Source organism: Microcebus murinus, chromosome 10 (genome assembly GCF_040939455.1).
Source record: "Microcebus murinus isolate Inina chromosome 10, M.murinus_Inina_mat1.0, whole genome shotgun sequence".
In the NCBI taxonomy this organism is placed as follows: Eukaryota; Metazoa; Chordata; class Mammalia; order Primates; family Cheirogaleidae; genus Microcebus; species Microcebus murinus.
Window position 1 is genome coordinate 21,123,984 of NC_134113.1, and position 21,812 is coordinate 21,145,795.

Here is a 21,812-nt window from a genome sequence, read left to right on the forward strand (position 1 = left end):
GACTTTAGCTTTTTGCCCTTGTAATAAAATTAATACTTCGGAACTGCTCCAAACAATAATAATGAATCAAAGTATCATTCAAATAATAACAGTTCTGGGAATTATATAATTCAATATACAATCTTATCCTGTCACTGAATTTTTCCTTCCTGAGACTTTTAAAAGAATCAATATTTGAAATATGGAAATAACAAAATGTTAGTTTGGTAAGACGAACAATCAGTGGGGGCAGTGTTAAAAACTATGTGATTGAAACTATAGTTAAACTACTTAAACAGAATTCAGTTAATAATGAAGATGGTCATGATATACAGACTAATTCCCCCCAAATATATTCACATTCTAATCTTTGCGACCTGTGAATACATTACCTTATGTGTCAAAGGGACTTTGTAGATGTCATTAAATTAAGGATCTTGAGTTGGGAGTGTTATCTAGATTGTGCAGTGGGCCCAATATAATGAGAATGGTTTTTACAAGAGAAAGGCAGGAGGTCAGAATCAGAGAAGGTATACCTGATGGTGGAAGCAGATGTCAGAGTGATGAAGCCATGAACCAACGAGTACAGGTGGCCTCTAGAAGCTGGGAAAAGTAGGAAATGGATTCTCCCCTGGAGCCTCCAGAAGGAAACAGCCCTGCCAACACCTTGAGTTTAGCCCATGAGAATCATTTTGGACTTTTGACCTTGAGACTTGTAAGAGAATACATTTGTGTTGTTATAAGTGACTAAATTTGTGGTAATTTGTCATGGCAACCGTAGGAAGCTATTACAGATTTGGGTGCCTGGAAGTGGGGTACTGCTGTAACAAATAAGTAAAAATATAGAAATGGCTTCAGAATTGGGCATTGGGTAAAAGCTGGAAGAATTTTGAGGAGCATGATAGAAAATGTTTAGTTTGCCTTGAACAAAAATTTCGATGCTAAAGGTTCTGCTGGTGAGGGCTCAGAAAGAAGTGGTATGATAGAGAAAACCTATATTGTCTTAAAGAATACCTCAAGTGTCATCAACAGAATGTTTGTATAAACATGGATGTTTAAGGTACTACTGGTGAGAGGTAAGAAGAAAGGAGAATAATAGAGAAAAATTGTATTATCTTAGAGAATACCTAAATCATCATAGGATATTGGTAAATACATGAATGTTAAAGGTGCTTCTGGTGAGGACTCAGAAGTAAATGAGAAACAAGTTACTGAAAAATGGAGAAAGGAAATACTTGTTACATAGTAGCAGATAGTCTAGCAGAATTGTGTTCTACAGTAATGTAGAAAACAGAACTAGTAAGTGATAAACTTGGTTATTTAGCTGAGTAGATTTCTAAACGAAGTGTTAAATGTGCCTGATTTCTTCTTGCTGCCTATAGTGAAATGTGAGAGGAAAGAGATAAATTGAGGGAAGAACTTTTAAACTAACGTTTGGGGGATGGACATGCTTGAAGCTGTTACTCGAGGGGGGTGGGGGGCATGGGCAATATAAGTAACATTAATACTTGTACCCTCATAATACACCAAAATAAAATAAATAAATAAATAAATAAATAAAAGAAATCAGGACTTGATGATTGGGTCATTCTTAACTTATTCAGATTGCAAAAGATTCTAAAATTTGTAGATTCACTGTCAAGAAGTGTGTTGTGGAGAAAAAGCCAAAGGCATGGCTAGATAACATTTCTCTAGTGCCCCAGTAGTATCAAAAATTAGATTATTCAGACACAGAGAGAGCTCGTTGAAGAGACTAGGTATGTGATTCATAAACCTTCTTTGGCATCTCAGTGTAATTCAGAGTTGGAATTATCCAGGAAAAGCTTCTAAGCGAGTTGGTAGCCCACTAATTACTGAGAGTGTGTGAGAGGGAGAAACAGAAACCCCAACTACCCCCTCACTGGGCTCCGAGCATCTCTTGGTGTGATCCTTGCCAATATCATTTTTTCTTTCTCTTCTTCCTCTTCTGCTTCTTAATTTCCCTCCATGAAGTCCCTGGAAGGCTCCAGCACTTCATCTTCTGAATTACACCTGAACTGTGCCTTTCCCCCCTCTCCTTTACCTGAGACCCTTCCTTCCCTCTGGGACAATCCAGCCAGTGGTATATCTAGTCAGCCATCTTGCTTCCTCCCTCTTCACCTAGGATTTTTTAAAAATGGAAATAGCATGGTATAATAGAACAAGTAAGGTAGATCTAAGTTTTAACATTAGTTTTGCAACTTATTAAGTATGTACCTTTTGTCAGTCACATAATTTATTACTTTTTTATCATCTGTAAAAGAGGGCACTTATTTCTACCTTGAAGGGTTGATATGAAACTTAGAGAATGTGTTTAAAACACGTAGAATAATGCCAGGCCCATAATAGGGTCTCAACCAATGGTAGCTATTTTTTTTTTTATCTCCTTTTAAGTATACACCACTATTCCTTTTTAAGACCTCCAGGAATAAAAGCATGTTCTGTAAAGAACCAGCTTTAACAAATATAAGCTGCAGGACCTCAGAAATTAATCACTTTTAATCTTAATTTTATCATTTGTAAATGAGGATAATAATAGTACATACATCCTAGCGGTATGGGGAAGAATAAATGGTATATACTGTTTATATTAAGTACTTATTATGTCAAACAGGCCTGGTGCAGTGGCTCATGCCTATAATCCTAGCACTCTGGGAGGCCAAGGTGGGAGGATCGCTTGAGTTCAGAAGTTCGAGGCCAGTCTGAGCAAGAATGAGACCCCATCTCTACTAAAAATAGAAAAAATTAGCTGGGCATCATGGTGTGCACCTATAATCCCAACTTTTCAGGAGGCTGAGGCAGGAGGATCGCTTGAGCCCAGGAGTTTGAGGTTGCTGCGAGCTACAATGACACCACTGCATACTACCCAGGGCAACAGAGTGAGACTGTCTCAAAAAAAAAAAATAGTGTCTAACCTCCATAAATGTTCAATAAATTTTAACTAGTAGCACAAGTAGTAATGGTAGAGTACCTCCTAATAACAGTACATCCCAAGTCACCTCCCTTATTTTTTCCACAGCAAAAGTTGTTCAGATTCTTCTTTATGTATATGGAATGATTAATCATTATAATATGATTAATTATAATGAAGAATGCAGTGCAGTATGATTAGTTTTTAACTTGGTTTAATGAAGCTGCAGTCTTTTAGCCAACAACCTATACTAGTTACCTGCCAGCTACCTTCACTTACAGGCTCTTAATAAATATTCGCTAAATGAATGGCCTATGGCAAAGGTCTGAAGCTTTCTCTGTAAAGGGTCAGATAGTAAATATTTGAGGTTTTGAGTACCATATGGTTTCTGTTGCAATGACTCAGTTCTGCCATTGTAGCACAAAAGCATCCATAGACAATTGCCTACAAATTGGCATCTAGCATTTTTTTGTAATCTAGAAGCAATGGGCTATGCCATATAGCCTTGGCGTGCAGTAGGCTATACTATCTATGTTTGTGTAGGTACACTATGATGTTTGCATTATGAAATCGCCTAATGATGCATTCCTCAGAACATATCCCCGTCCTTAAGTGATGCATGCCTGGATACCCTTTGTGGTATGTGAGATGAGTAATTCTTCCAAATGTTAATGAGCAACTAGTGGGTACAAAATTGTTAATTTTGTAGACTTTCAGGCCCAACTCAAATGCTGTTTCCTTCTTAAAGTCTTATTTAATCCTCCCCACCTGAATGAATCTTCTTTCTCTTAACTTTCAAATAATTTATTTTTGACATGTGACTTTCTACCCTTTATAAATAGCTGTTTATATACATATTTTATCTCTTCTTTTAGATTGCAGTCTGCCTGTGTCTGACAAATGTGTGTGGCAGTGCATACTCTGCTGTGTGCATTGCATGCAGTAGGCCCTCAGGCTATGTTTGTTGAATTCTGGTTTTCTTCAGTGTCATTGTAGGAAGATTAGCTGAAATAGCGTAAAAGGCACCTTTGATTTTTGGTAAATCTGGGTCTTTGGCAATCTGGGTTCTAATTCTGACTTTATCACGTACTAGCAATATACTCAAGCTCTCTGAATCAACCTCAGTTTCCACACCTATAAAATGAGGATAATTCCAATACTACATTGTTTTGTGAGGATTAAATGAGTTGACAAATGTCAAGTGCCTAACAGAAAACCTAGCACATCATAAACATTAGCCTTTATTATATCTAAAGGACATATTCAACTTTTTGTTTTACTATCACATAAATGTTCTAAAAATGACTAATTAATAAGGCATTAATATATAAATATTAAAAGGCAAATAACATCTTAGTGGAGTGTGTATTAATGAAATGTTATGTTATTTTCTGCATCTGTCAATAAATATTTAATCCATTATATTTTTGCAGTCACCATAACAACAAAAATAAAGCTGTATTTAATTTGAATTAACTCCAAGGAGTCCTATTTCTTGTTTTGATTCTGTGGCCAAACTGAGATTTTGTTCTATTTATCAGGCTATAGTATCCTGAAAATAGGTAAAATTAACAGGGATTATAAAGGAACTTGTTGCAGAAAAGGTAAAGTGGTGTCTATTATTTTATTACACTCTATTAGTGACCAGTACATATTTTATACTAGAAGGGAGAAAGAATCATAAAAATGAAAAATATAACCAGCTTTGTTTTTTCCTTTATTTCTGGCATGTTTATGTGCCTAGGGATGATAATGCACTGTGACCCTTCAGTCAGTATGACTCTGCAATCCAGTGCTGCTCAGGCCCTGTCCTCATCTTCCCTTCTGTCCTACATGCCTCTTCCCCTGTTATCCTGCTCCTTGCCTAGCCCCAGTTTCCAAGGATGGTTTTTCATTCATCCTTGTTTGTGTCTATCAACCCTTGGATCCTCTTCGTAGCTAGAAGCTTAATCTACTAGAAAAGTGGGTAAAAAATTGCTTCTTGCTGAGTGTGAGGTGAGGGATTGGGAGTGGCCATGAATGAGGTAGGATACAGTTTTAAGGAGAGAACAGGTAAAGATAGAAAGGAAAGAACAGGTGGGTAACAGCAAAAAGAACTGGTAGGATAGATGGAAAGAGACAAAAGAAAAGGAAGAGAAAGAATGTGGGCTGCATTTCTAATCCTTAGCTGCAAGGGATATATTGATTTTTCAAACATGTAATGATGATGGGACTACAAGGAGGGAACTCAAGCAATTTGTCATTGTCACCTGAATGTGGAAAAGAAATTACAAAATGTTATATACCTTGGATGTACCATTTTTCATCACAACAGGTGAGCAGCTGACCACCTAAAATACATTGAAAAAGTATTATTTTGGGGTCTGATTGTTATATGATAATTAAGTTTTTAATTTAGTCTTACATTGTTTTATACTTTAGCAATGTATATTTAGCCCAGAAACATATATATATATACACATATATATGTATATATATAAGAAATATATATATTTTATATATTTTATATTTATATATTTTATTTTTATATATTTTAAAATATATATATTTTATATATTTAACTAATATATATATACACATATATATGTATATATATGTGTATATATATATATATATTAGTTCTTAATGTAACCTGTTTTTCTCAGGTCAATACATTCCATTTTGATATAGAACTAAACAGATTATCATATAGTCAATATAAGTATAACAGACTTTATAGAATCCTTTAATTGATGATCAGAAATGCCCTAATTTCAGCCTTTCCTCTGGGGGCTATCTGAATAAGAAACTGCCTGACGTATGGCAGAGCAGAGCATAGAACCAAGTGTCCACTTTCCACAAAGAGAATTTCTGGACTAATCCCATCATGCCTCAGCCCCTGCTAGAAGCCAGTTCTCCAATGTCATCTGCTATCATCACCCTTCTATTGCTCTCATCGGACTCAATTCCCATTCCTTTTCTTATTCCTGCTGTCTGTGATAAGCAAAACCTCTATATTCTCATCTCTCCTGTGAACATTCTCTTCACTTGTTGACTTTCCCCAGCAGCATTTGCTTTTATTTGCATATAGCAATTTACATTACATGCATTGTAACTGGTGAAACTGGTAAGATCAGAAACCAGAAGGCTTTGCTTTTGTGATTGTTTGTGAAGACAGTTGTGAGGCTGAGGCAGGAGGATAGCTTTAGCTGAGGAGTTTGAGGTTTCAGTGAACTGTGAATGATCAAGCTACTGCACTCCAGCCTGGGCAACAGAGTGAGACCCTGTCTGTAAAAAAAAAAAAAAAAAAAAGTCCTGAAATTAAAATTTGCACCATGGACAGCTACTATTAGATCACTCCTTTCATTCAGTTGTCATCCTTTGATACATATTTATTGTTTTCCTTCTATGTATTAGATACTATTTTAAGTGAGGAGGATATACATTGGTGATAATTTTGCATTCTAGCAGGGGAAACAAACAATAGCAAGTGAAGAAATTAACAAGAAGTCTTGATCATAATAAATGCCATGTACAGAAGTTTTTAAAGGTGATGGAAATGAATGATAAGGTCAAGAAATAGCTGGCAGATTAGATTGTGTAGTCAAAGGAGGCCTCTTGGGGTGGAGAAGGTGATGTTTGAGTTGATACCTAGTGACAGGAAGAGGCCAGCCATGTGCAGATCTCTGTATTAGGCAGATTAAAGCACAAATAAAGCCAGAGGAGCTGCCCTATTGTGCCTTAGGGGAAGTCTCAGGAGATAAAGTTGAAGAAGTAGTTAGAGGCCAAATTTTATTAGGCTTTGTGGATCTAGGTAAAGAATTTTGACTTATTCTAATTCAAATGAGAAGTAATTGGAAGATTTTAAGCAAGGGTTGATATGACTTAATTTATATTTAAAAAAATCACTATGTATATGCTTACCTAATTATATTAAGAATGCATCTGTGTTAATATACATTTGTAAAGACAAACCACTTAAGCAGAATGTCAGGAAGGTTTGGTTAGCTGCAGGGCTAGATTCAGAGAAATCTCAGTACTTTCGCAGAAATCGATATTTTATTTGTAAGGATTCTACAAAGTAAATGTCCATTTTTCTTTTTATGATTGAAAGTATATGCTCATTCAAAATAGTGGAAAAATGAAGAAAAGTATAAGAAAAAAAGAACAGTCATATTGTCCAAACAAGAAAATGTTGATTAACTTGTTCTTGATTTTTTCCTGTGTAAGAGTGTATATATGTGTGTATCTATCTATTTATCTACCCACCTACATAATTGTCATTATGCTGTGTATACGCTTTGGAATTATTTTCTTATTTATCTAACAAATATTTTTATTTTGTTTAACCAATATTTTCCATATTTTCCCATAGTTTTTATAAATATTATTATATGAGATAATATATCACTAAGAAATAGAAACATTGCTCAAAAAGCAATTTTGAAGGTGGAGTATAAGTATAGATAAGAGTTCTCTCCTTTCATTGAAGATCCTTGAGAGTCCTTGAGTTTCATTTCATAGAAGACTGAAGAAGCAGCCTTAAACTAAAGCAACATTTTTTTTTTCCTGAAGAAGAATTAATTCAGAGAATCAAAAGGAATTATTTTCACTCTCTTTGAATTATGCAAAGTCTGGGAATATCACAACTGATTTGAGATGGGAAGATAAATAATGAGAAATGAATGAAATATTACTGAAAACCATAAAGAGGGTCACTGCAGGACAAGTTTCAGTATAAACATACATAGTAGAGAGATCCAATACGAGAGTTCTCATAAATATGCCACATGTAAAAGAAAAATCCATTTTCAAAAAAATTGTTGGAGCATCTGTACCGGAATAGTTATCTGTGAGCATAAAGAAAGGAAATTGTCTAGCAAGAATGCCTCTTATTAACTCGAAAATAGAGAATTAATTTGAAGATTGGCTTCAGTGAGGTGGAAGTGGCTACTTTTACTTAGGAAGGCTAGGTGCTGATGCTACAGAGAGGTTCCTTTCAGTTTAAGGACACCATGCTGTGCCACAGACACTTGCCAGAGGACATATCCTAAGGGTTGTTGGTTCTGGGCTGTCGTTAGACAGGGCTTGTTAACCCATCCCTTGAAGATCTCTCTGCTTTCCTTTCTTTTGTACCTCCTTCATTGCATGAGTTGGATCCTGAGGTATCTCTTTCTCCTTTCTGCTTTACGACCCATAGCTGCTTAATCAAGATGGCTAGAGAAATAGAAAGTAGACAGCCTTTTTACTTAGGCAAAACAGAGAATAATGCTTTAACTTTTCAGGTGGAACACAGTTGGTTTTAAACATATTAGAGATTTATTGATGAATTCAAGGATGTACTCACAAACCATAGAAATGTGTAAATGAAAGAGAAAAAAAGTTTACAGTTGATTTTATCCTAAACATAAAATTAAATCAGCATATCGAAATGAGGTAATACAAGCAAAGGACTGTGCATAGAGTTTGGTATAGAGTAAAGACTCTAACATTGTAGCTATGGACCTGGACTTTCAAGATTCAAATCCAATCTATGTTGGTTTCTTACTGGCTGTTTGGCCTTTGGCAAGTTACTTAAACTCTGTGTGTCAGTTTCAATAACTGTAAGGTGGGGTTATATAATAGTAGTACTATCTCATAGAGTTTTTATCAAAATTAAATGAGTGACTATATAGGAAGTGCTTAGAACTATGCCCTGCACACAATAAGCATTAGATGTGTTAGCTGTTATTTTGTAGTGGTGGTGGTTATTGAAGAAGTTGCGGATCACTTCTTTGTCACAATATGAAATAAAGGAGAGCTATGTCAAATAAAAATATATAAGAAATCTTTTAACTTCATTCAGGTAAGGGTTATTCTTATTTGGGATATGAATTTTACACAGTCAGCTCTATATCTCTGTTTTCTTTGAACCCATACATTTCATGACTTTATTTTGGGCTTAAGAAACTTTGCTGTAGGACTTCAGATCACATTTCCCAAAATCCAGCCATTAAATACCATGGCCATCTTTTAAACTGATAAATTTGCTCTAATCATTTTCTTTAAGCGAATATTGTGAATACTAAATATACAGTATATTCTTGTCATTGAAATACATTGGTTTAGATATTCAGAATATTTAAATGAGAACTTCTCATGTGTGAAAAATTAAGTTACTGATGATAGGAATAGTAGAAAAGTTATGAAACGAATTTCTTGTAGAGTTCCACAGACTGATGCTTTACTAATCCTGCTTTAAATAATAAATTCCTGGGACATACATTAGGTATGACACGTTACTTCTCTAATCATAGAAATCTTCCTTCTGAATTCATTTCTCATGTATTACCTCATTAAGGATTCTGCCTCTACTGCTCCCATAAAAGCTCTATTATATTTTTTTAAATCTAAAACTGGGAATTAAAGATAATTTCATGGGAGCTGCTACAATACAATATATCTGAGATTTTATATGAGATGGAGATGTTGATGTCATAACCCTAGTCTCAGGGGAGGCTGGCTAAAATGCCCCAGGCCCTGTCTCACTTATCACAGAGGCCTCAGGTTATTTGCTGTCAGATACAATGTTTTAATTTTATAGACAAGAATACACTTAGAGAAATTTTGGCAGGGTAATAAGCTCTGGATATGCTAAATATGTATATCAGTGTGTGCTTTTTGAAAAATGCATTTTAGCCTGGATAGGGAAACTTTGAATTATGAAGTGATGATTAGATTAAATGCCTTATAGACAGAGATTGAGTCAGGGAAGAAAGAACTGGGAGACTTGGGTTCTGTAGTCTCTAGCTGTCCGGAGTGTCTGGCCTGGACAGCTATTTCACTAAGGTAATATTTTACTATGACTCTTTTTTAAAGTCTGTAAAATAAGGGTATTATGCCAGATCAACATTGCCTAAATGGTATTATGATTTATTAGTTCTGATTTCTAGGCTGTTTTCAGGCATTACTGATATAGAGCTTTCACGGTTAAATCTGTTTACAAAATTGAAGATGTTTCTTTCCTGCTGGACTTCCTGGACTTGATGTTCATGATCTGCATCTCCAAAAGCAAAAGGAAAGCAGGGAGAATTTCCTAAACATATGTGATTACAGAACCTTTTTAAGAGTGACACTATTTCTGGAATATTCTTGGGGAATTGTGATTAGCTCAAAGATACCTCCTAACTCTGATTCTATGACTTTACTAACATATGTTTTGTTAAGTTGTGGGGGGGAAAAGGCATATTCAAATGTATTTGACTTCCTCAAAAAGAGTTTTACGATAATAAAAATTTATGTTTTTGTTCATTGTTGAAATGAATGCTGGCTCTACCCTGCTAGCATCTCTGATATAAAAAGGTTGAATCCTGTAAATTAGCTTTTCAAATTAGGATTGCTGGGACTCAGAAAATGAGTATGGCACTTTTGCATGCTGAATACTTTTGAACTGAAGGAAAGGGACACAGAAGCAAAATCTTTCTGACCTTCTCCTATCCTTCTTTTTCCTGCTCCCCATTCTTCCCCAAGACAGGGCATAGAAACCGAAATTCTTCTTCCCCAGCATAAGTCATAGAAACTAGAACCCCTCTCCTCCAAAGATAAACACAAAACCTAGAAATATTACCCTAACTTTCCTCCACCTTTCTGTGTAGGAGCTGACCATAAAGAAATTCTCTGACCTACTTTGTCTAAGAGTAGGTCACAAGACCCTCATTTCAGAAGGGGATATTTTAGATATGTGCCTGATTTATTGGTAGGCAGTGGGGTTGGCTGCTGGTCTCCCTAAAACTTGTGCACATCTTGTGAGCTTATGTCTTTGTTTTTGAGCCTCTAGATTCAGGGGTCTGGGAAGGTGTCTGTGGTGAAGCATGGGGACATATACGTTTCTGCACCATCTAGGCTACCAGCTGGAGGGCAGGGCCAAGCTTAGGATGGCCTCACCCTCCCTGGCCTAGCTCTGCCTCCTGGCTACCCCGGGAGGAGCTGAATCCTCCAAGCATTGTCTTCACAGCTCTCTGTTTCCTGTCCTCTGCCCTCTGTCCAAAGCTCTGTGGCAGGCATGCTGGCCGAGGACCCAGTTGGGCGCCGCCCTTTGTAGGTGTCTTGTGTGCTGCGTGAGTGCTCAGGACCCAAAATGACTAGGGTGGACCACTGGGGAGGGTACCTGTGTCCAGTGTCTCAGGGCCTGTGGTTAGGACAAAGTGGAGTGATGCAATGTTAGTTTGGTTTGGTTTTTTGAAAAGAAAAAAATAACTTAAGATGATGACTAGCCTATTTTCCATGAGCAATTCAAACTTAATTGTTAAGAATGAGTAAAATTAGGTGCATGTGAGTGAGATAAATGTTTATAAATGAACTTGTCATAGTTTCAAAAATCTTTTTGGTAACTTGAAACCTTATAATGCATTTAAGTAATAGACACTCATTAAATGTCTGAATTATTTCTAAGAGTTAAAATATTAAAACATTAATTACTAAGCATGAGTTTAAGTGTACATATTTTGGTATCACTTTATAAGGTATAGAGAAGCTAAATATATTTGGGTCCATTAATAAACATGGAAAATTGAGCAAACACATGTTTCTAGAAATTATCCAATGATAAATGCTAATATAAGACAGTTCACAATGCATGCTAATTTTCACTAGAAACTAAAGTTATCCAGAATTAAAAATTATTATTAATATATATAATTAAAATACTAGAAATTATAAAGGAAACAACTCTGTACCTGAGGAAAATATGATGTGCTTGATAATGCAAAGGAGGGTTCAAGATGGCTGACTAGAGACATTGGATGCCAGCTCTTCTCAGAAAGAAGAACCAAAATTACGAATAATCATAACTCAAATAGAATATCAAGGACAGAATACTAGAACTCAATGAAGAACTCATGGGAAAAAACTAAACCACAGACAAACAAGGAAGTGAGAGGCCAACTTGGCCAGCAGACATATGCTAGAAGCCCAGAAGGACTTGGTGTTCTGTGGAAAGGGTAAGTGGGGTGTTAGGAGGGCTCCCCTCATTTGGAGACTTCCTGAGGGTATTATGACAGACTGAGAACTCGCATATCCTCCTCCTACCCTCCAGGGCAGGGCACCATTGTGAGGGCGCTGCCATCCGGGCACTATAACCTGCCCTAGGAACCTCACTCCTTCTTATCTCCACATCCCGGAGCTCTCACTCCCAGTATCTGCTCAGAGGGCTGCAGCCGCACAGTGCTAAGTGAACCCAAAGGAGCTGCAGGGTTGCCTGTAAACTAACCCTTAGGGACTGCCACATCTATGGGAAGGGAATCAAGGGGGCAGACTCCAGGACAAATGAAACCAGAGCTTTCCAATGCCTCAGAGATTCCTACTTGGGCCTGTGAGGGGTGGCACGGCTTCCAGCAGGGACACGAACTCTGTGCTTGGCTCTGTAAATGAGGAGTTAAATCCCATCCCACTGGCTGAGTGTTCTCTGTGCTTAAGCCCAGGTGTAGAGACGGGGACTTCTCCCCAGCCCACCACTGCAGACAAAGCCACTGCTACTGCCATGGGAAGTTGGCACAGGTGAGCTAGAGGGCAATCTGGAGCTGTGACGGGCAACTGCGACCCCACTGGCAGCATAACCTCTGTGCCTGGGCTTGCATGGAGGACAGGGCCAGTCCCCCTCTCTGCACGGAGCTGCAGTGTTGCTCCTGCAGAGAGCTGGAGAGCTGTGTGTTTTGGGTCAGGGGGAATGAGAGGAATTGTGGGGGAAGGGAGCAAAGACTGCATTGCAGCCACTACCACATGGCACAGAGGTTTACTGTTGAGCCAGGGGGCTGGTGTCTCCTACAGCCCTATACTACATTACAGCCTAGAAATAAATCGCAGTGTCTAAGCAAATTGAATGTCCTGAATGCCGGGATAGGGATGTGACACGGAAACAGATTACATTCCTGTCTGTGGAGGTCATGGAGCTGGACAACCCCTCCCCGACTGTGCGGGGACCCCAGCACATTTCTCCAGGGGCCTGACCACTGCCCCACCACCCTCCTCAGGGATGGAGCTGTGCCTGCTCTTGGGGGCCTGAGTGTGGGCTGGCCTGATTCGGCTCCGCCCAGCTTTACTGCCCCCCACCCCATTTCTGAGGCTGGAAGCATGATCCCAGACCACTGAGAGTTCCACAGCTCAGCCCACTGCTTGAGACCCCAGTCAGCTTCTCTTGGTAAACAAAGATCAAGCATCAACCCTACTGCTGCCACCAGAACCACCTCTTACCTACAAGCGCCACCTACTGGCTGGAGGTTGACCTGCACTTGGGCGTGAGAAGCTTCTCATGACCTTCACCACCAGTTACACTGTTACTATTAATACAACTAGAATTTGAGAAAACCACTGCATTGAGGCTGTCTCTGACTAAGGAATTAGTACTCTTCACCACTGAACGCACCCCAAAACAAAGTCAAATAGCCCTACTCAACATATATTATAGTCACATCCCCAAGAAGTGAAAACAGAGAACCCAGAAATAATACCACATTCCTATGACCAACTAGTTTTTTACAAAGCAGACAAAAATATCCCCTGGGAAAAAAATGCTGTGTTCAATAAATAGAGCTGGAATAAATGGATAGTCATATACAGAAGAATGAAGCAGGATCCCTATATCTCACCATATGTAAAAATAAACTCAAGATGAATTAAAGACTTAAATGTAGCACCTGAAACCATAAAAATTCCAGAAGAGACCATAGGACAAACTCTTCTGGATATCAGCCTAGGCAACAAATTTATGAGAAAGACTACAGAGGCAAATACAGTAACAACAAAAATAAATAAATTGGACTTAAATAAAAAGTTTCTACATAGCAAGGGAAATAATCAACAGATTAAATAGACAACCTACAGAATAGGAGAAAATATTTGCAAACTATATATCTGACAAGGCACTAATATCCAGAATCTACAAAGAAGTCACATAAAATATCAAGAAAAAAGCAAATACCTCCATCAAAAAGTGACAAAAGACATGAACAAAGTTTTTTTCAAAGGAAGACAGATGAATGGCAAGAAACTTATGAACAAATGCTCAACATTGCTAATTATCAGGGAAATGCATATTAAAACCACAGTGACATACCACCTTACTCTTTTCAGAATGGCCATTACTAAAATGTCAAAAAATTACAAATGTTAGCATAGATGTGGTTTAAAAGGAACCCTTATGCTCTGTTAGTTGGACTGCAATTAGTACAACCTCTATGGAAATTAGTATGAAGATTTCTCAAAGAACTGAAAGTAGACCTACCGTTCAATCCATTAATTCCACTACTATCTACCTCCCCCCAAAAGATATCATATCAAAAAGACACCTATATCCAAATGTTTATCACAGCGTAATTCACAATTGCAAAGATATATAATTAACCTTACTGCCTATCAATTAAGGAGTGGATAAAGGAAATATGGTATATGTATACCATGAAGTACTACTTAACCATAAAAATGAATGAAATGTCATTTGCAGAAACTGGGATGGAACTGGAGACCATTATCCTAAGTGAAGTATCTCAGGAGTGGAAAAACAAACATCATATGTTCTCACTAATAAGTAGGTGTTAAATGATGGATACACATGGTCGTAAAGTAGTGTAAGGGACATTGTAAACTAAGAAGGGTGCAGGGTGGGAAGGAGTGAGGGATAAAAACTTATCTTTCCAGTATAATGTACACTATTGTGGTGATAGGCACACTAAAAGCCCTGACTTCAGCATTATATAATTCATCCATGTAACAAAAATACTTTTACCCCCTTAATATTTTGAAATAAAAATTATTAAAAGCAAAATAAATACCACACAATGATATTCAAAAAAACATTACTTGTCTTACTGAACTGTTCTATTGCGTGGAATATTTGAAACAATTTAATTGCTTAAATAAATTTTTGAATAAATGGATGAATACACAAAGAGAACTACAAATCACTGATGAAATAAATTGTGAAATTGTAGATGACACAAACAACAAATGGAAAAACATCCCATGCTCATGTTTTAGAAGAATGAATATTGTAAAAATGACCACACTTTCCAAAGTGATCTACAGATTTAATGCAATCCCTGTCAAAATACCAGTGTCATTTTCCACAGAATTAGAAAAAAAAATCAGAAAATTTATATGAAACCAAAAAAGAACCTTAATAGCCAAAGCATTCCTCAGCAAAAAGAACAAATCTGGAGGCATCATATTATCTGACCTCAAATTATACTCTAAGTTCATAGTAAAGGCATGGTACTGGTGTAAAAATAGATACATACATCAATGGAACAGAATAGAGAACCCAGAAATGAAGCCACATATGCACTGAACACTTATGTTTGACAAAGTCAACAAAAACATACACTGTTGAAAGTACATTCTATTCAATAAATGGTGCCAGAAAAATTGAATTGCTGTATGCAAAAGAATGAAAATGGACCCCTATCTGTCACTCTGTACACAAATCAACTAATGTAGATTAAATTCTTCCATGTAAGACCTGAAACTATAACAAATACTAGAAGAAAACCTAGGGGAAACTCTTGTGTATGATGGTCTAGGCAAAGAATTCCTAACTAGGACCTGAAAAGCAAAGGCAACAAAAATAAAAATAGACAGATGGTATTTAATTAAAGTAAAAACTTCTTCACAGCAAAATAATCATTGGAGTGAATGGACAACTTGAAGAATGGGAGAAAATATTTGCATAGTATACATCTGATCGGAGACTGATATCTAGAATTTACAAGGAAGTCAAACGACTCAACAAGGACAACAATAACAACAAACCAAATAACCTCATTAACCACTTCGGTATGGCACTCACCGGCTCCGAAACCTTGCCCACAGCCAGCACTCAGTCCACCAGATAGTTTGTGCTGTTCATTGACAACAAATCTGTTTTGCTCTTGTGTGATGAGGAAAGCTTTAAAGCACTGAAAGCTTGTTTTACTTTACAGGCAGCTTTACTTGTAATGTAAATCAGAATAGGTAACATATATATATATATATATATATATATATATATATGTTTTTATTATGTTATTTTTAAATGTTCTCAATTTTATTTTGATAAATGAAAAATTAGAAAAATCATATCACGACTGTTGGCTAAAGTTGACGCTCATACAGAAGTGGTTAAAAAGTGGGCAAAGGACAGGAATAGACATTTTTCAAAAGAAGACATACAAAAATAACCAACAAATCTATGAAAAATGCTCAGCATCACTAATAATCAGAGAAATGCAAATTAAAACCACAATTAGATATCAACTTATACCATTCAGAGTATCTATTATTGAAAAGTCAAACAATAACAGATGTTGGTGTCGATGTGGTGAAAAAGGAATGCTCATACACTGTTGATGGGAGTGTGAATTAGTACAACTTCTATGGAATACAGTATAGAGAAATCTTAAAGAACTAAAAATAGAACTACCATTCAGTCTAGCAATCACACTACTGAGTATCTACTCCAAAGGAAATCATTATATCAAAAAGATACCTGCACATGTATGTTTACCACAGCACTATTCACAATAGCAAAGATTTGGGATCTACCTAAGTGTCCATGAATGGATGATCAAATAATGAAAATGTGATACACTTACACACACATATACATACAATGGAATGTTATTCAGCCATAAAAAGAATGAAATCATGTCTTTTGCAGCAACCTGGATGGAACTGGAGGCCATTATCTTAAGTGAAACAATTGAGAAATGAAAATTAAACACTGCACGTACTCACTTATAAGTGGAAGCTAAATAATGTGTACACATGAACATATAGTGTGGGATAATATACATTGGAGGCTTGGAAGGGTTGGAGGTTGGGAGAGGGGTGTGGGGTGAGATGTACACTATTTGGGTGACCTTTAAACTAATAGCTCAGACTTCACCACTATGCAGTATATCCATGAAACAAAACTGTACTTGTATTCCTTAAATTTAAACAGGTAAAACATTTTTAAAAGGAAGTGATAATGAAAATTATGAATTATGCATTTTTGTTAAAAAATAGAAAAAATCTGGTGAAATATTTTAAAGATTTGTAAACTATGTATCTGACAAGGGGTTAATAACCAGAATATATAAGAAAATAAAAAAATTCAATAGCAAAACTCAAATAATTTGGTTAAAAATATCTGTGTACAACATTTCTCAAAAGAAGTCATACAAATGGCCAAAAGTATATGAATGAATGCTCAATATCACTAGTTATCATAGAAATGTAAATAAAAAAGACAATGAGATATCATCTCACCCCAGTTAGAATGGCTATAATCAAAATGACAAAAAATAACAAATGTTGGCAATGATGCAAAGAGAGGTGAACATTTGTACACTCTTGGTGGAAATGTAAAGTAGTACAACCACTATGAAAAACAGTATGAGGGTTCATCAAAAACATAAAAATAGAATACCATATGATCCACCAATTCCATTGCTGAGTATATATGTAAGGAAATGAAGTCAGTATGTCAAAGAGGTATCTGTAACCCATGCTTATTGCATCACTATTCACAAAAGCCAAGATATAGAATCAACCAAAGTGTCCATCAACAGATGAATGGATAAAGAAAATGTGGTTATTTACACAACAGACTACTATTCAGCTGTAATAAAGAATGAAATCCTGTAATTTTAACTGATGTGGATGAGTCTGGAGGACATTTTGTTGAATGAAATAAGCCAGGCACAGAAAGCAAATATCACATGTTCTCACTCATATGTAGGAGCTAAAAAAGTTGATCTCATAAAATTAGAGAGTGGAACAATTGTTACTAGAAGGTGAGAGGGTAGCAGGGAGAGGAGAATGGGGAGAAATTACTCAATGGGTACAAAGTTACAGTTAGATAGGAGGAGCAAGTTCTAGTATTCCATTGCACAGTAGGGTGACTATAGTTAACAATAGTATGTTGTGTATTTCAAAATAGGTGGAACAGAGGATTTTTACTGTTCCCACTATAAAAATGGTAAATATCTGAGGTGGTGGATATGCTAATTACCCTAATTTGATTATTACACATTGCATGTATTGAAACATTACATTGTACCCTGGAAATATGTACAAATATTATGTGTTAATTTCCAAAGTTATAAAAGGTTTATAGAAATATTGTGTGGTCAAAACTGACTGTGATTGGATGAATTTATTTAAAAGATATTAGTAAAAATTAGCTTTAGTATTAATAGTACACTGGTACAAAAGTACAATTTGGTCTTCTCTGTTAAAATGACAGTTTTCTTTGAGTGTTTGTCTGAAAATGTGAAGTTTTTTTAATGTCATCAGCCTAGAAAAAACAATTTTGTGTTTTATCAATATAATTTCTTCTGTTTCATGTTGTTTTTCATTAGGTCTTTGATTATTTAGGAAAACTGAGTCCTCTTTATTAAAAGAACCAATTTTTTGTGCACAACTAAGTAACCTTCTGTATTTGCCTTTAAATTATTTTATTGCCACTTTGATTAAATAGATAACCAAAATAATATTTAATCAAGTGTTTTAAGCCTTTTCACATTTTTGACAAGCTTCTCAAAATCAAATTCTAAATTAAGTCTTTTTGATCTCAAGTTAATTTTGAGATTTTACATTTGGTCCCTAAAAACCCCAAAGAATGGTTCTCTCACTTTGTAAAAGAGAGTTTTTAAACTACTTAGCTTTATTTGATAATTTATATTATATGAGAAGCATTCTCAAATAATAAATGATGCAAAATCTTCTGTAAGTTATATTTATGCATTTGTTATTAATATGATTGTTCCAAACATTATTTGAGAGTTCTAGAAATGTGATGTGTTATCAGTAATAATTTTTCATTATTATGTTAAAATGCTGGACAGGCATGGTGGGTCACACCTGTAATCCCAGTGTTTTGGGAGGCCAAGATGGGAGGATAACCTGAGGCTGGGGTTCAAGACCAGCCTGTGCAACATAGTGAGACCCTGTCTCTACAAAAAAATAAAAAAAAATAGCCAGGCATTTTTGCATGTTCTTATAGTCCCAGCTCTACGGGAGGCTGAGGCAAGAAGATTTCCTGAGCCCAGGAAGCTATGATTGGGTCACTGCACTCCCGCCTATGCAATAGAGTAAGAGCCTGTCTTTAAAAAAATGCTGTATGCCACACAAATAACCAGATTTTCTTGTCAGTTGCTGGTTATAATTAACACTCATCCTATCTTTAACCACGGCCATTTTAAATTTTGTTGTCCATAATTAATTGCTTTATTTTGATGCTCTTTCTGAAAGATCTTTGTAAACAACTGTAATCCTAAAGTGTTATGTCTTCAAGGAAGTTCATTAAAAGGATAGAGGAACTCTGACAAGTATATTTTTCCAGTAATTTTGAGATCATATCATTGGACTGGGTAAGAATTTCCAGAGCTCTAATGAAGAAACTGATGGCTTCATGAAACAATTAACAAAGATCAAGCAGAGCAAAAATTAACTATATAGGACTGAATCAACTGATAAGGATAACATTTTATGACTTTTTATGTGAAATTTTGCTGGTTCTTATTTTAAATGTTTATTTTCTATACTTAAGGACACTTCTTTTTTCTTTGAAGCTATCTGCAGCTTACAATAATTTGGTAAAGTATACCTTTGTGAACAGAATTAAAATATTTACTTTTTCTCTCTACCTGGTCCCTTCAGAATTTAGAAGCTATTTGTGAGTATTCTTATTTTATGGCAATATGGTTATTTGTATTGATATAAGTTCAATAAGGACCTGTTTTTCTTGTAACAGGACACAATTGCAAACACTGGTTATATTTTCAAGGGTTTGGTTAGAATGTCATATGTTCAAATATCACCTGACAGTTTTGAGGAACTAAGGTTCACTTTATGGAGCCAAGAAAGCTCTCCTTGGAAAAACTGGCCTGGTATCTTGAATACGTGGTTCACACAGTTATCTTTTATGTGGGCAAAGAATGTTCTCACAGGCTCTGGAACTTCGGGATACTTTGGAGACCTCTAGCAGAAAGGAATATACCCAACGGTATGTACTGCAGGTAGCTTGATGGTGAGTCCTTGGCTTGGCTTCTGACCCTCAAGAGGCTTTTAGAAGTCTAATTTGAGATTCTTTATGACAAATTCCAGAAAAATGAATGTAAAAATAGCTCATATGGTCAATAAATATTCTTGCTGCACTTAAGGAAATAATCAGGCCAAGTTTAATGACACTAAACTTATTTTTCAAACAAATCTTACTCAAAGTGTTACTTTGAATATCTTTGGTAGAAATGGGGGTTACTATAGAGAGAAAAACTATAGAGAGAAAAACTTTATAGAGAGAAAAACTTACTATATAGAGAAAAACTTTCTAAGAAAAATTTACTATAGAGAGAAAAACTTTCAGAAGAAAATCATAGTGCACTCAATGTTACTGAGGATTTGTTATCTACCTGGAGTCTGGACTAAACCCTGAAATTCTTGTTTCCTCCAATATCTGGCTATCGCTCTCCAAACTAATATTTTCAGATGTTCTCCCAGCCTTCTGCCTTGGAATCATTGGAGTTAAAACTGCTTCTTTTCTGAATCCCTAAAAGTCGAAGCTAGACAACTTGACATAGACTTCAGGGAAATTACCATACCAGCTTATGTATGAACAGCCTTCATGCCTGTTGCTGTAGGGACTACTTAGAAAGTTCACCTATTGTAAACTAAAAATCAGAAAACTCTATCAGATTGCCACTGCCTGTACTATCCAAAGATACCTAGAACCCAAATCTAGAAATCTTTTTAACTGGCTATCCTCTGGACTGAGGAATTAGTATATACAGTACTGCCAATATTAACAATTGTTTTTACGTTGTTTCCATAGAAATGCCTCTTGTTAAATATCTGAGTACTTGTACCATATAGAATTCTGACTTTGGTGGAAGCCTACCTGCAATACAACCTCCTGAAATGAGACAGATCTGTTAAGTGGTTAATTGGACTAACTTATTCTCAAGACTAAAAGTCTGATCCAATGGCTTATGAGACAATCCAACAACCCAGTTTCTGGATTGTGAAACTTTTGGGGAAGTTTGAGATGGGAGAACACTGGGGCTCAGAAAATGACACACTAAAGTATGGCACTCTGGCACACTGAATACTTTAGATTGAAGGAAAGGGGCTCAGAAGCAAGATATTTCTGATCTTCTCCTACCCGTCTTTCTCCTGCTCCCTTTTCTCCCCAAAGGCAAGACATAGAAACTAGAATTCCTCTTCCCCATGATAGGTCACAGAAACTAGAATCTCTCTTTCTTTCAATGCCAGACATAAAAACTAGAAATATTACTCTGACATCCTGTACATTTTTGTGTAGGAGCTGGCCATGAAGAAATTCTCTGACCCACTTTGTCTAACAGTAGGTCATAAGACATCATTCCAGACAGGGTCCTGCTCTATACCCAGGAGGAAGAAATACTACACAAAGAAGTCAAGAAGAATCTGAACAGACAGGCCTTGTTGAGTTTTCCCACTCAGTCTCTGACCGTTAGGTCTAGGTCATGCCTTTGTTTCCCCCCAATCATATTTCTATATAGCTTGTCCATTCTTTACCAAATCTAAGCATAAAAAATGGACAGTTTTCCCTTGAGCCTTTGAATCTTCATTTCTGAAAGCTATTGTGTCATGTAAAACTTTGATTAAATAAATCTGTTATGCTTTTCTATTGTTAACCTATCTTTTATTATAGAAAGTTCTGGACATCAGTGAAAAAAAGTATCACACCTTTTTTTTTTTTATCTCTACAGGGTGCATTTTTTTTTGTGTGTAAAGCAAATTGTATTTGCAAAATAGCACAAAAGGCAATCTCTTAGTTACTTTCCCTTCTTTTTCTTGATGTATTAATATAATTAGATACTGTGAAAATTAATCTAAAGCTACAACATTATTCTGGAAAATAATCTTTTTTTTCAGGCAGTGTTAAAATTTG

The 21,812-nt window shown here is 36.1% G+C and overlaps 1 protein-coding gene across 10 annotated transcripts in view; it reads left to right on the forward strand.

Moving 5' to 3' along the window:
- ANKS1B (ankyrin repeat and sterile alpha motif domain containing 1B) overlaps positions 1–21,812 on the forward strand; it is a 1,022,908-nt gene that overhangs the window by 268,033 nt on the left and 733,063 nt on the right. The gene's annotated exons all lie outside the window — the stretch shown is intronic.